Source organism: Neopsephotus bourkii, unplaced genomic scaffold (assembly GCF_033783945.1).
Source record: "Neopsephotus bourkii isolate Nb327-2 ecotype Australia unplaced genomic scaffold, CSIRO-AGI_Nbou_v1 NB_1036, whole genome shotgun sequence".
Taxonomy (NCBI): domain Eukaryota; kingdom Metazoa; phylum Chordata; class Aves; order Psittaciformes; family Psittacidae; genus Neopsephotus; species Neopsephotus bourkii.
The window spans coordinates 2,014,396-2,028,690 of NW_026901525.1; the positions used below are offsets into that span (position 1 = coordinate 2,014,396).

The 14,295-nt window shown below is 48.1% G+C and overlaps 4 protein-coding genes across 10 annotated transcripts in view; 2 read left to right on the top strand and 2 right to left on the bottom strand.

Annotated features, from left to right (window-relative positions):
• GPN2 (GPN-loop GTPase 2) overlaps positions 1-7,807 on the top strand; it is an 81,435-nt gene extending 73,628 nt beyond the window's left edge. The window contains exon 7 of the mRNA XM_061360728.1: positions 7,797-7,807. The gene's annotated coding sequence lies outside the window, so the exon portion shown is untranslated. The remainder of the gene's footprint in view (positions 1-7,796) is intronic.
• Positions 1-14,295, bottom strand: part of STX12 (syntaxin 12) — a 350,272-nt gene that overhangs the window by 238,588 nt on the left and 97,389 nt on the right. The gene's annotated exons all lie outside the window — the stretch shown is intronic.
• Positions 1-14,295, top strand: part of NR0B2 (nuclear receptor subfamily 0 group B member 2) — a 167,118-nt gene that overhangs the window by 83,140 nt on the left and 69,683 nt on the right. The window lies entirely within an intron of this gene.
• ARID1A (AT-rich interaction domain 1A) overlaps positions 1-14,295 on the bottom strand; it is a 60,193-nt gene that overhangs the window by 37,022 nt on the left and 8,876 nt on the right. The gene's annotated exons all lie outside the window — the stretch shown is intronic.

The following is a 14,295-nucleotide window of genomic DNA, read 5'->3' on the forward strand; positions in this document are numbered from 1 at the left end:
GCTCCACTGGAGAAAACCCTGCCCCACCAGCCAGCACAGCTTGAAGTCCCAACACAGACCCTGAGCACATTTGTTTGACCAGCTGTCTGCTCTGGCTTGCCTGCCAAAGCAAAGCCACACAGCACCGAGCCCATGCCAAGCCCAAGGAAGCAGGGACACAACGGGGAGTTAATGGTACTCTTGTGGGGCAACAGATCTGGGTCATAGGAGGGAGTTTAATGGAGATGGCAGGAAAAGCACCACAGGTTTGGTAAAGGGGGGGAACCCACTCAAGTGCAATCGGGCTCCCTGAGACAAATTTGCACCAATACGGCATAAATCAACTGAGAACCAGATCCAAGTCCCCTTTCTCCATCCCAGTTCAGCATCAGACACCTCAGACTGGTGCCTGCAAAACCAGTGTATGCCGTTCTATGGAAGCTGTTCACGAATGACCACACACATGGCACCAGTGGGATTCCCTCCCTCAAGGCAGGTTTTAGATGCCGTGCCCTGCTCAGCTGTGCTGGATGTTTCCAGTTTTGCCCATACTGATACTAAAACAGTCACATTTTATGGTTTATATTCAAGTCATCACCCATGCTACTGCTGAGGAGCAACGGGAGTACTGAGAGGCTGCTGGACCTCAGACCAGGAAGCCTGGAGAAGCCCTGGATCCCTGTACTCCCAAATGGCCACACAGCACAGACCATGCCATGCACCCCCAGAGGGTTTTGGGCCATGCTCTGAAAAGGAGCTTCCATTCAAGGAGTCAGGAAAAAAAAAGAGGCCTTTGATGGCTGTAGTCTGAATCCTCAGAGCTACAGGGATACCTCCTGAATGGGAGCACCCATGTGGAGCTTCCATACATGCTAACGGATGCAAATTGTGTTTATATCTTTCAAGCAATTGTCCCTAATACAAGTCTTGCCTTGTGGGTATCACCTTAGATTACTGACACCTTTCTCCCTCCCCACAGTATATTCTTTGCTATGTTAAAACAGTGCCACCAGGAGCTGCTTCCCAGCCCCTGGCTTTTGACAAGTCAAAGCTCTCTCTCTGCACCCCCTGAAACACAAAGCTCTTTCCTTCCACCTGATCAAATGCAACTTTGGAGACACCCACTGAACGTTTCAGCATCTCTTCTGTTTGTTACTTGCTTCCTCCTAGTTGTTACCTCACCTTCACAGCCCCGCTACCAAGGGCAGCTTCTCAAATACATTCCTGTTCAGGGATGTTCTGTTGGCCTTTTTTATATCTTACACACACACACACCACATGCTGCCTCCTCTGCACAGATTTTCTTGTCTGTGGTCACCCACAAAGCTAACCGTATCTCCAGGAAGGACAGGAACAAGGTGAAGATCCGCTTTTCCATGACTCCTACAGGAAGCATGACGCCTGTTCCAAAACTTCGAGCAACATTTGGAACTGTTTATGCAGCCATTGAAAAGAAAAACCCCAAAGCACAAAACCCAAACCTATTTCCAGGATGTGACCAAGTCGTTGCCTTGATTGCTCAGCGTAGGAGTGCACAACGTGCTTCCAAACTGCGCTGCTCTGAGCTGCTGCCCTTCCACAAGGCCCTAGCACAGAGAGGATGCTAAAAACAAACATGAAGAGCATCACTCTAAATTACAGCCTGAGAGATACAATTCTATAAAGATATGCAAACGCCAATTAATCTCTAATGATGGAAACATTTCATACACGCATTCCCAACCTGCTGCAAACCAACAGGGTGGTTTGTGCTCCTCTGGGGTTGCTGGGTACATCTCAAATGCTGCAACACATTGTTTCTTCCTTCAGAATCTCCTGTTAAAGATACCCCTTTTGCTTTAACTGTGCTCATTTTAGCAGCATTGCTCTGGCTTAAAGAGCCTCCCATCAGGAAGTCTGCTTGAATCTGCTACCTCAAGCCTTTTGGGTAAGTCACAGTCCAGGCTGAAGCGCAGTGAAGTGCGGATCGATCCCAGAGCTCGTGCGAAGGCTGCGGGGGGAGCGGAGGTGCTGCCCAGCTCCTTTGTACACCCGTGTTACACAAGGTGGGTAAGGCAGGAGGAAGCCTGTTCGCCTGCAAGAACACTTCAGGATAAATAAGGAAATACCAAACCCCGACTGCAAAAGGCTGGAGATTCTTCTCCGGACTGATACATGGGAAATCCTTTCAATAGGAAACCACAGGAGTAGATTACTGTGATTACACTTCAAAAGCAAAGGCCCTGCCACAGAGAGACATAATTGAGAGAAAGTGTTGCTCCTTGATCACTGAAGTCCAGACCCCCTGCTTACACCTCCTTGCATTCATAGAAATTGCTTCTATTCTCCCTTCAATCTCGTTATCTCTGCTGTTTTATAACACTCTGAAGTACCGAAACTTGGCAAAACACAGCCCTGTCACCAGTGGAACCTTCCAAAGCAGAGCGGTGTGTAGCGAAAGCAGCTGGTGCTCCAGAGAAGTGCTGAGCTCTCCAGAAAATGTAAGGTATTTCCAGACCAAGAGCTAGTAACAGCAAGCCCAAAGCGAGCTTAAATTGCCGAGTTCAAAAGCTTTCCTGAGCAGGATGTGTAGTGTAAGGGATGTCAGACCCTAAAATGAAACAGCACTGTGAAACCCGGCTCCTCTTCAACAACAAGCCAGAGTTTTCCTTAAAAAACAAGAATCAAAGGAGCTTTGAAGCAGACAAGAGGATTCCACAAACAATTCCTTTCTGATTTTGTCCAGCAGCAGAGAAGTTTGGCCTCTTGAAAGAACAGTTTGGTTCAATTGGAGGGGACTCGCTTAATGGTCCCAGCAGGAAAACAAGTAAAGGAAAGAGGCAAATCCCACTTTGGAAGCAGGAGCCAAACCCTCCACAGCTGTATAGGAAAACGTAATCCTGACTTTCCCCATAACCTTCTTCCATTTGTGTTCTATTACGCCAGAGGAAGAAGAGGAAGCAGAGTCCTTTACTGAACTCTCCAGTTTCAAATCAGCGTCATTCCATTACTGGCAAATGTGGGGATCGGCCACAACCACCCCCCAAAACTGGAGAAGCCACAAAACCAGTACCAAAAGCCCTAAGCTCTCACCTTGGATTCGCAGTCTTTTCCTGCCTAGATGTGGGGTTTGTGATCAAAACTCAGCAGCAGCATTCCCGGCTGTTTAACCCGGAGAAGCCCTAATTGATTCCCACAGTCATTAACCTGCATTTTACCTCGGAGAGTGGTAGTTAAGGAAGTCGGCACTGCTATTTATAACTCATCTCAAATTGAGGGCAGACTGCCTAAAATCTAACACATCCCAGCTGTACTCCTGTTTGAACTGGGGCCAAGGGAATTTTTTAAAGCAATCTTGGCACTGAATGAATGACACCAACAGTATGAGCGCGCGTGTGGTTGTGTTGTGGTGACGTAGCGCTGGAGGTGGAAGGGGAAGGGGGGGCAGCACGCTGTAATCCCTCTCTCCCAAGCCTGCTCGCTGTGTACAAGGCTCAACCCCCCGGGCCCGGTACAAGGCTCCGGAGCCGCCCACCGAGAAGCAAACACAGGAAACGGCTTTTCCTGTGGAACGCCTTGAAGCGAGGAGCACATGGCTAATCTGCATAAAAGCAAAGCCACGCCACTCCTGCCAGGAAGGTTAGTGCTCATAATCTCTGGCCATGGAGCTGGCTGCCTGCGAGGACTTGGACCCGAGCCTGATAACCCAGAAAGAGCTGAGAACAGATGGGCAAAGACCCCGGCAGAAGCAGCGGCGCGCACGTGATGAGCCACATGGCCCCGGCGGCACTATAACTATTGTTTGGCTGCTGAGAGCCGGTACAAAGACAGGCCCAAGCGGGCCCTGTGTGTTCAGGGAGAGGGGGGCAGCTGCTCCCCTGCCATGGCCGGAGCATGGGGACCACCGGGTGCCGCAGGCCTGTAAGTCACCGAGCTGAGGAGATGCTGAGTGGGCTCAGAGAACAACCTGCTTGCCTTCCCAAGGCTGAATCCAGGTGGGATCTTACTGAAGTGAAGAAACTAGGTCTCAGTAGAACACACTCTCTCCTCGGGTCTCCAACCCCAAAGGCAAGGGCAAATAGTCTCTGCACCAGTGAAGTTACAAAGCACACTGCCATGTTGGTTATAGGAATTGTATTAGTGATGGACAATGCTGGGAAAGGGGAGTTGTCTTCCCTAAGAATTAGTCAACAAGGGTGATGGTCACATTGGATTTAATCATTGTAACCAGGCAAGAGAATAAAACCACCAGTGTTCCCTCAACCTTTCTGTGCCACTGCAATCAAAATCAAGCTGTATGAAGAAGATCAACAGCTTCACCTTAACAGGCTGGTAATACCTACATTGGCTCATGGGAAAGATCTGGGCTCAAAACAAGCAGCTTTCCCTGCCTGTTCTCCAGTGCCAGAGAAACTCCAGCCAGGCCAACCAGGCAGGGGAACATCCACCTTGGAGTCATGGCAAACAGAGCATCACTCAGGGAAAACACTTTGTCTTGATCACAAGGCTGCCAAGAGGCTTCATCAACTTAACATGAATGTTTCTAAACAGCATCTCTAATCACAGTGCAGAGGCTGTGCTGAACTTTGCCAGTTCTAGTACATTCCATGTCCTCTGCAGCTACCAAGAGCTCAGGCTGCCACAAGACACTTAACACTGAGTCAGGTCTTAGAGGTCCCACCCTCCAACACCATTAACACCCTGCCATCCACACTGCCTCCACCTCTAAGCCCACCCATGCCTTAATCAAAACAAATCCAGTTCTCAACATACTCACCATATATTAGGTGTGATGGTACCCGCACATAAGGCCCAAGTACTCATGAATGAGTGTGAAATGCTCAGGAGGGTTGTCCCAAGCTGGCACAAAAGCCTCACAGCCCCACCAAAACCAGCCAGGCTCACCAACTGCCACCTGTGGACTGACCAATCAAAGCAGAGTTGCTCTCTTCAGCATCCCCCACCCAAGGCAGTGCCATGGCAACGCCATGGCATCAAGAGAGGATGGAACTAACAGCAAAGGGTTGGAACACCAGTATCACAGTGACACCCAAGAGGCAGCCAAGATGCTACAGCAAACCCTACTTTCAGCTGGCAGTTTTCATGCCTCTGGTTTGCACTTCAGAAGCTCTGATGCCCATCTGGGGTTTCTGAAACTCCACACATGCACGACTTCAATTCCTCCATAACCAGCCTAGAGGGTTCAAGCTGAGACATGAGCACAAACTGAAAACCACCCTTATTCATGAGCAAACAGTGTTCATCTTCAGCGAGAGACATTTTCATCTGATCTATTTAAGGTGCAACTGGCTGTGCTAAGGTCAATATCCCAGCCTGAACTCGCTGCCTTTTATAGCTTCTGGAGGGCCAGTGCACTGGGTCATACTTCCTTGCCTCTCTTCCTATGGTGCTCTGCTTTTAAAGAGAGATGAAGAGGCTAAGGAGAAATTAAGGATAAGAGGAAGACTCTCCTGTAGCAGATAAAGATGCCCCCAAAAACAGAACACATAGAAAAGCCCACAGTAAACACTACACTGAAGTGTACCAAGTGTCTCCCCATGACAGTTTAAATGACAAGCACATTTTAGCATGGGCACTTCCTTTTTCTTCTCCCCTCCCCTATTTAAACTTGAGAAATCCACCAACTTCCTTAAGCCTTCACTATGCACAGGACAACACTGTGAGCCTGAGCCAGTGACCTTCCCTGCCTGCCCCCATCGCTTTGGGAGCAATCACCCCAGTAATGAAACAGCCTGGGTTGCTCCCACTCACACTCTGGGTACCAAAACCTGACTGATGGAATATAGTTCAGGATCGGTTTCAGAATTAAACTTGCAGGATGTAAGCTACAGAGAAATAAAACTCTCCCCTCACTCCCACACATCCTAGAATCAAGCTTAGATTTGAATATACAGCCAAGAGGTGATGGATCATTATCATCTCACTGCCAATGGCCACTACAGATTAAATTATTGGTTGCCAACGTGTTCAAGTAACTGAGCTCTGCTCAATAGTTTCAGTTCTGTAACTAGAGGGAGCTTGGTTTGATTTCTGACTTATTCCAGGAGGTCAGTGTGACCCAAGTCACTTTCTATTCCCTCCATCTCCCGCTAACACTCAGCCCTCAGGACAAGCTCATGACACCAACACCACACACAAAGGAAACAGGACATCTTCTGAATGACTTCAGTCACCTGCTTCCAACTATAGGGAGCTGCTGTAAACTTAAGATCAGCCCCATTCCTACATTTATTACTCCAGTTCCTTTGGGGGGATCTGTAAACCCAGAACATGAAGTTTTACCTGTGGAAAGCAGATGAAGTTTTCTCAAAGCAGCTCTCCTGTGAGCTCTACCTCCCTGGCTAAACACAGTTCAGTAATTACCCTATTAACATTGCTCAGCAAGAGGCCAGTCCACACATCTCAAAGGACTTTCCTAAGCACCACTCTTACTAATACTCTTCAGATTGATTAAAACCAACCAGGGTTTTGCTTACAGGTTGTATCATCATAGAACAGTTTATCCCTGAAAGAAGTCAATCAGAAGGTGAGCCGGTAGGAAGTGAAGGGAGAGTCCCACCTCAAACCTCCACTGAAGTAACCCGACAGCAGTACAGCTTTCAGGCCCAAGAACAAGCAGGGTTCTGAGGGGTTTCTATACTTTGAAAAGGTGGAGGGCAGGAAGGTGCCAAACCAGCCTGGCTTTTAAACCAAGTGCATTTCTTGAGCTCGTCTTTCCTTCCCAGCCTGACTTTAAGCCCCCCTTAACAAATTCAACAAATCCAGCTTATCGAGGCTCTGGATTTCAGCTCCTTTCTTCAGTCAGTTGTTCCCTCTGACACATAGCACAGTGCTTATCACACCTCATTGTTTAGGTGTCCCTCAGGACCCTCCATGTCATATTTTGACCGATGTCCCACCTAGAGAGAACACAGAGCTGGTTTTCTGCAGTCTTCAGGATACACTCAACAGCAGACACACGCTTGCATTAACAGGACGTTTTCCTGGGCTTGGGGAAAGCTGCAGTACAAAAGGACCTGAAGCAGGATTAACACTGTGAACACTGACAGGGACCTGTGAGAGGGGGAAACTCAGCTTTGTTTATATGCCAAATCAACCCGAAACTGAAGCTTGGCCACAGCCAGGCTCAGAGAGTGCCTGTGTCCAAGCAACATGAGATGCCCCATGGACACCTTTCCTGTGTGCAGGCTTGATGCCCATCCTCATGGCAACAGCACAGGGGATCCCCTACACCAGAGAATTAGGCAACAACCAGAGGATTCATTTCCATTTCCCTCCACCTCTCTTCTGCCAGCAAGACACTGATGACACAACTGAACATCCACGTTGTTTCTAAACACCATAATGTAATAACACCTTGGGAGAGAAGGGAAGAGCCCAAGCCTGGGTCCTGCTCTCTGCAGCAGGCTGGAGAACAAGTGCTGTCCCCATGTCCCTATCTGACAGCCCAGCCCAGCCCGGATCACTTGCCTGGGCTATCAGTTTCCTTCTGTATCAGACACTGATGTGGAAGCAGGAGCTGACGACTACTTCCAGGGTTGGTTTAGTGTGGCAGGAGATCCTGACAAACACCACTGCCTGAATCCAGTGCAGTTGGAATTAAGGGTTACAATTCTGTTATGGTACAGGACACTAGTGAAGCTTTCAGACATTCAGAGAGTCACATCAGCAGTTTGCTGTTTCACAGGGGTGAGCTCTAACACCTGTAAGGACAAAACCCTCCTTTCCTCCCACCCACACGAGCAGGTAACCAGCTCTCCCCTCACTCCCAGACTTCACTCACTTTAGAAACACAATATTCAACCAACTGACCCCAGTGTTTCTGCAGTGCCACTCTTGACTCTTCCCAACATCTAAACAAGAGGAGAAGAAAACTGTGTCTGAGCTGTATGGGAGATGATCCCAAGGAACACGTGACAGTTGTAGTGAGGTGCTGTTCCTTTTAAGATTGAAGGAAACTTCCTTCCTGAATATTAAATCAGGCTTTAAGTTTAGCCAGCCTCCTACGTCTGGCTCTAATGAACTGGAGGCAAGTCAACAAAAGATGGTTAAGTGTCTCATTACAGCATTTTCGTTCCAGGCCTACTTACACACTAGAAGGAGCAAGCAAGCTCATGTACCACAGAAATGGGCCTGGGCCAAGAGCAAGCCATAAAAACAAGAAAGAGGAGGAAGGGCTAGGATGGAAGGGCAAAATTATACCAAGTGTCACCACTGCTTAAGTGATCTAACTTCCATCAGCCAGGGCAGCTGCTTCAGATCCCCACAAGATGCAAAGTATCTGTGCTAAGCACCACTGAGAACCTGAAAGGGTTCCAGAAGCTCCATGAACACATCCAGACCTGTGGCCAACTCCAGCCATCCAGCTAATTCCCTGTAACCCCCTTTTCCTTTCAAACAAGCACTGCTGACCACACAGGCAGATGGCTATTGCTACTGGGCACAGTGGATGTGTTCCAAACCTAGAAGACCCAATGGAAGAGGCTCACTGGAGTTCACCTTCCAGAACAAAGTTAGCTTTTATCAATCCATGAAAAGCCCTTTCTGCACAGAAATCTGCTGGGTCCTGCTGCACACTCAAGAGCTGAGCAGGCACCTCTAGCACAGCCTCCTAAAAACAATTTCTACTTAGCTCTTCATCCATAAAATGCAGCACTGCAGGTTCCTGCCCACCTGTGTGTGGCTGAAAGCTCCATCTCTATTTGAATATTTCATCACTTTGCAAATCTGTCTCATTTTACACCAGAATAAATGGTGGCTGAACAGACTGAACTGGACAGGCAAACCCTCATGACCCCTCACCGTGCCAGGCTGGGTATGGAGAGACACAAGAAGCATCTCCAGATGCTTCCCCATGGGCCTACCTCTCCTACCACACACAGCACCAAGACAGAGTAGGACAAAGCCACGTTCATTATAAGGGAGGTACAGCTCAGGATACCTGAGGGTACCTCGTCTCAGCCTGCAGAGCTCCATCTTGTCTACAGCAGCTGCCTGCTTTACTAAGAGCTGCATGTCGGGGCCTGTAGCTTCTCCAAGCCACGTTTCATCATTACACAGGCTCTCCCTTGCTCCTGCAGAATAACTGGGGTTATTTAAAAGCATGTAAAGAAACACCAAACTAATCCAAGAAATCTGGGTTTTGGAATGAATCTGTGGAAGAGGCTGGCAGTCTTGGTCTGAGTGAGCACAAAACTCCATGCTCCATCACCTCACCTCCAGACTTTGAACCAGGCTCATCAGTGGAGGACATCACCACTGCTCTGCAATGGGGTGATGGGCACCAGCCAGCTGTAGCTGCCCAAAGGCACATCCTCATCCCAGTCAGGAGCTGCTGGGGTAATGATCTGCTCATTACCTCAAGGCTATTTCAACCATAACTCAGGTACAGGGCAGGAGCTGACCTTCACAACACAGTCCGCATCGCACTGGCATTAGCCCCAGTGTCACCTCATTAGGAAGCAACTTAGGACACCTTAAATCTCATCCATCCCTCCTGACCCCGCTGCAGTGTTTTATATCCAGCACAAAACAAGGTAACAAAACTTTGTTTCGCTTAATAGAAAGTTATTTCCCTTCTCATTACAGCAGCTGATAAATCTGGGTGCTATTTTTGTGGGTTTTATTGAGCCTTCTCTTATTTTAGCCTTAAAATTCAGCCTTCAAGACTCCACTTCGGTTCCATGGAACCAAAAGTACTTAAAATTGCAGTAATGACAAGTTACCATCTGCATTTACCAAGGACACACTCGGTAACTTTAGAGCAGGCAACAACCAATCTCCAGTATTTATACCCAAATGATCTATTTGCATCCAGAAAGCAGAGCTGCTGTCGTGCCTGTGTTGGTAAGAGGAGGTTGTGGGAAATGAGAAGAATATGTAGGCAAGAAACTGGGAGCTGCAGCCAAGCCAGCTCCCAGACAGCACTGAAGACACTACTAGAGCCTTCATCAAGCCAAGGCTGTCGTGATTCAGGTTTGTTACACTTGGCAAGCCCAACATGAATCCCAGCCCCACAGCAATGCAAGGTCATTGCTATTTAAAAATAGTAATAAAGAAAACACAAAGCCCACCAGCCCTTGGTCGTAGGGAGTTTGGAAACCCAGGTCCACTGCCCCATGCTCGCTTCTGTCCTTGGGCTTTTATTTCATCTCCATCCAGAAAAGCCCAGCTCTTTCAAAGCAAAATGAGCAATGTGGGGAGTTGCTTAGCAGGTTAAAAGGAGTGTGTGCTGGCAGCTGGTGAGAAGATACAAGAACTCCTAAGCGTGCCAATGCCATGGGGGGAGGAGGAACAGCCAACGCTGCAAAGTCTTCACTGGTTTCAGGAACTGGTATAACAAGAAACTGTAAGACAACTCATATGAGAAAAGGAAGATGAGACATGACTGTACCTTGACAGCAGTGACAACGCTGAGCAGTTTATTGTCATTTACAGAGTGATCAGATTTAAAGCTCCCCTTAACACATGTTCACCATTCAGGACGAGCAGCACTGTTGCCTTGACACAGTACACTTTTAACACACTCTGCATTCATCATTAAAGCCAGTAAATCCACACTCTGAAGCTCAGCAGCAAATTATCTCCTGATATAATATGCCTAATGAGTTATTCTCCGAGCATGTGGACAACAGATTTAGCACCTTGCTCCGGAGAAGAAGGGAGGCAAAGGTTAAGGGCCAGAACACAGTTGAAAGCCGAGGAGCACTCAACTGCTCTGGGATATTTCATCCAACACTAATCACTTCATCTGATTTTAATTCCTGACACCAAATCAGCATATAGCTTTTCAAAGGGGATCTTGTCCTAGATTGCAAGGCAATCAATCACAATTAACGTGGAGACAAGCTTTTGTAACGCTGCCGTGCCTTGCGAACCGAACGGAAGGCCAGAGAAGGTGCTTTAGAAAGGTCTTTGAAGTACAGGCAGGCAGGGTAATTTGGGAAAGGTCTCTCAGTCCCTTCTGTACCTCCAAGAGGAGGCAGCAAACAGCCAAGTGCTTTGCTTCTCCAGTGCATGAGCTCAGGAAAAGTGCTTTTGATGCCACTTCTATTATGACCCCTCACCCAGGATTAGCACACTCCTCTCACCAGAGGCCCTTCTCCACTGACATGCCCTGCTCCAGGGGAGCCACGCTCTGCCTCAGGCACACAGAAGTGACACTTCCATGAGATGATCTTCTGTAAAACCAAAGAAAACTGTCCCAGGTGTAACTCCACGTCCAGAGACAACGTAGCTATAGCATTAACCTCAATGCAGAGAGATAGAGCCTTGAGCATCTGCTCTGAAGAGCTCCCATACACCCAACCGAGGCAAGGAAAGGATTCTGAGACATGGAGAACTGCTCATACCAGCCCCGCTGGTGTCTCACAATAAACGAGGAGATACTCTGGTTTTCCAGGGGATCCAAAACACTACAATTGCCATAATCTCCCCACGCAGCAGCAAGCAAAGGAGTCAGTTTGGTCTGTTTTAATGGGAAGTTAACCCCCACGTGCACAGAGCGGCCCCAGCAAAGGGCAGGATGCCGGGACTGCCAACACCACAGCCACAACACGTGCAGCCTCAGCACAACAGAAAGGCAGTCTCAGGGCACACATGACCTCACTCAGTAAACTGGCCTTGAATGGGAAGCCTTTTCCTTGATTAGCTGTGCCAGCTCCGAAGTCAGAAATGGTTCACTAAAAAACCCTGCATCAACTCTGAACTAACTCCAACACTTCCACCGACTCCTTGCATCTTCCACACAGAGGTAAGAGCTGTCCTTCAGACCATTTCACAAAGTATGTCTGAAGGGAAGACCACCTCTAGTCTGGCACTGGCTTAATTATTTACATACAGTTAATGAATACCAGATTCTCCTCCTAAACTCGTACAGGGTGCATAGTCCTACAGTCATTTGGACTTTAAATCCATCATCAGACTGTTATGAAGTACGCCAAACAAGCCTACAGGAAGGATTCCACACAGAGTGGAACTGGAAGAAGTTCAGGTGGCAAAGCAGGACAACCCAATGCCTTCAACACGATCCCCAGCAAGCACAGTCATCTGGAAGTAAGGGGAGACATTTTGCCATCAAGTTTATCTTGAAATCAGGGACAGGCAGAAAGCTACCCGTTCAAAAGCAGGTTACCATTCACTTTTGCTTCTGTTCTCCAGACCTACAGACACTAGGGCAATAAGAGATAATTAAAGTGACTGGAGTTGCAGTATCTTTCCTGATGTCCAATGCTAAGGATAGCAAAACAGTGGAACACACTGAGGCAGCTCCATGGCATTCATCTGCCCTGTTCTCAGGTCTGGCTGAAGCAGGACAGCAGGTTAAATGACCTTCTGAATTCAGATCCAGACCTCTGCTCAACAAGAAAAACACAGTCACCTCCAAATTCAGTGCAGGCAACAAACCAACAGCAAGATTCTGCAGGCAGCAGAGATCACACTGCACGTTCTCCTCACCCAAAAGAACAGCTCCAGTGCCATAAACCTAAACCAGAATAGCCATCTTCAGAGCAGGCTTCCCTCTAATCTGTGCCTTGTGCTTCTCAGACCATACACTGCCGCTCTGGACACTGATGGTGGCAAGAAAGTACAAACCCACTGATGCCAACTGGGGCTGGCTGTGCCTGTGCACTGGTCTGTATATTCCACAGGGCAGAGCAGGTCTCCCACCGCAGTGCCTGGAAGTGAAGCTGCAGCTGTAGTGGTGGCCTCAGCCAGCTCTGAAACATTCCTGTTCAGTTACTCACAGGCAGGGTGCCAGAGCGGTGCTGACATCAGAAGGGAAAGGGTAATTTTCAGGGTTTCTCTTAGTCAAACCTGAATGAGATCTCACAAGTGAGTGGAAGGGGGGAAAGTCCTTGTTTAACGCAGTCATTCTGCCCACAGGGACACTCCAGAGGCCTCCAAACGTCAAGAACTTCTCTTTGAGAAGAGTCACATCACAGACTCTCTCTGGATGGAAAGCCTACCCCAGGCCAGGGTCTGACACTGATGACCACCAAAACACTCCTCCCAGCCACATCCAAGATGCCACCATCACATCCCACCAAAACCATCAATGTGCTCTTTGGTCCCCTCTGGTCGCCAAACAGGGGTGTGATGCATGCAGAGGGGCCACCACAGCTTCTCTTCTTCTACAACCTGCAGCTTCATAGGATGGTTTGGGTATAATGCAAATTATCCATGAGCAAGAAGATGTTACTGCTCAAGTTTAATACGGAAGTTAACAAGAGGAAAAACAGAAAAGTTCACAGCAATTGAATTTGTCCTTGAGTTTCAATGATTATTGCTAACTTCAGGAAGTAAGGACAGGCTGGTTATCACAGGAAAAGCCAATAACTGCAAAAGCTGCTGCTCCATTGAAGGTATTTACACAGACTGATTTTTCACAGGAACTTAATCAGAATTAACACATACACTCTCTCACCCTCCCATAAAGAAATGTCTTTACAGAACGGCCCGATCCCCTTATTCGCTCCTGCCCACTTGTCCCTTTTTGCTCCCCACAAAGCCTAAAAAGAGCACGATTAGAAATGCCTAGCTGCAGTTATTGTACTCCTAACATATAAAAAACATATGTTCTGAGAGTCTGAAGTAGCTTTTATTCAGTTATCTATCATCAGGTGGCCTCCTTTACATCTCGCTACACAAAGTTCATGCCCACATTGTGTAAATACTCACTGAGCTGTCACTGAACCTGGGAAACACTCCACAAAGAACACCACTGGCAATCCTGGAGATGCTTTTCCTGATGTAGACCAACAGAACTCCAAAACGCTCAAGCTGCACGACTGAACTGCTGAGTTGGAACACTGGGAGCGTAGGTGCACCAAGAGTAAGAAAGGGAAACCCCTCCCTCATCCATATGTTAATACATATTCTAATCCGATTAAGACACTACAGGAATGGGTAAAATATGTACATGAGCTCAGTCCTGAGAGAAGCAGCTCTTCCTGTTCCAGCCTTGCTTCTCTCATGCTATGCACCTCCGAGGGCAGGCTTGGGTGCTGCTTCCTTAAGCACAGAAAAAGGGTCTTAATACATTGAATTAAATCCGTATAGTAGGGAGGAAAGATGGGCTCCCATTTACAGCACAGGCTGAGCTCAGAAGATGGATATCCCACTCTCTGCCCTGTGCCAGCCCTGGTGCCTCACCTTGGCAACTTCGCACATCAGCATCTTCATACACCAACCACTGCAAGAAGAGAAAACCTTGCACTCCTCCTCTGTACCAGGGTGAAACAAGAGTGTGCCTGAAGCTTCCTTTCTAGAGAGCCTGAAGAACGAGAAGCGCACACTCCACACAGCAGAGAGGAG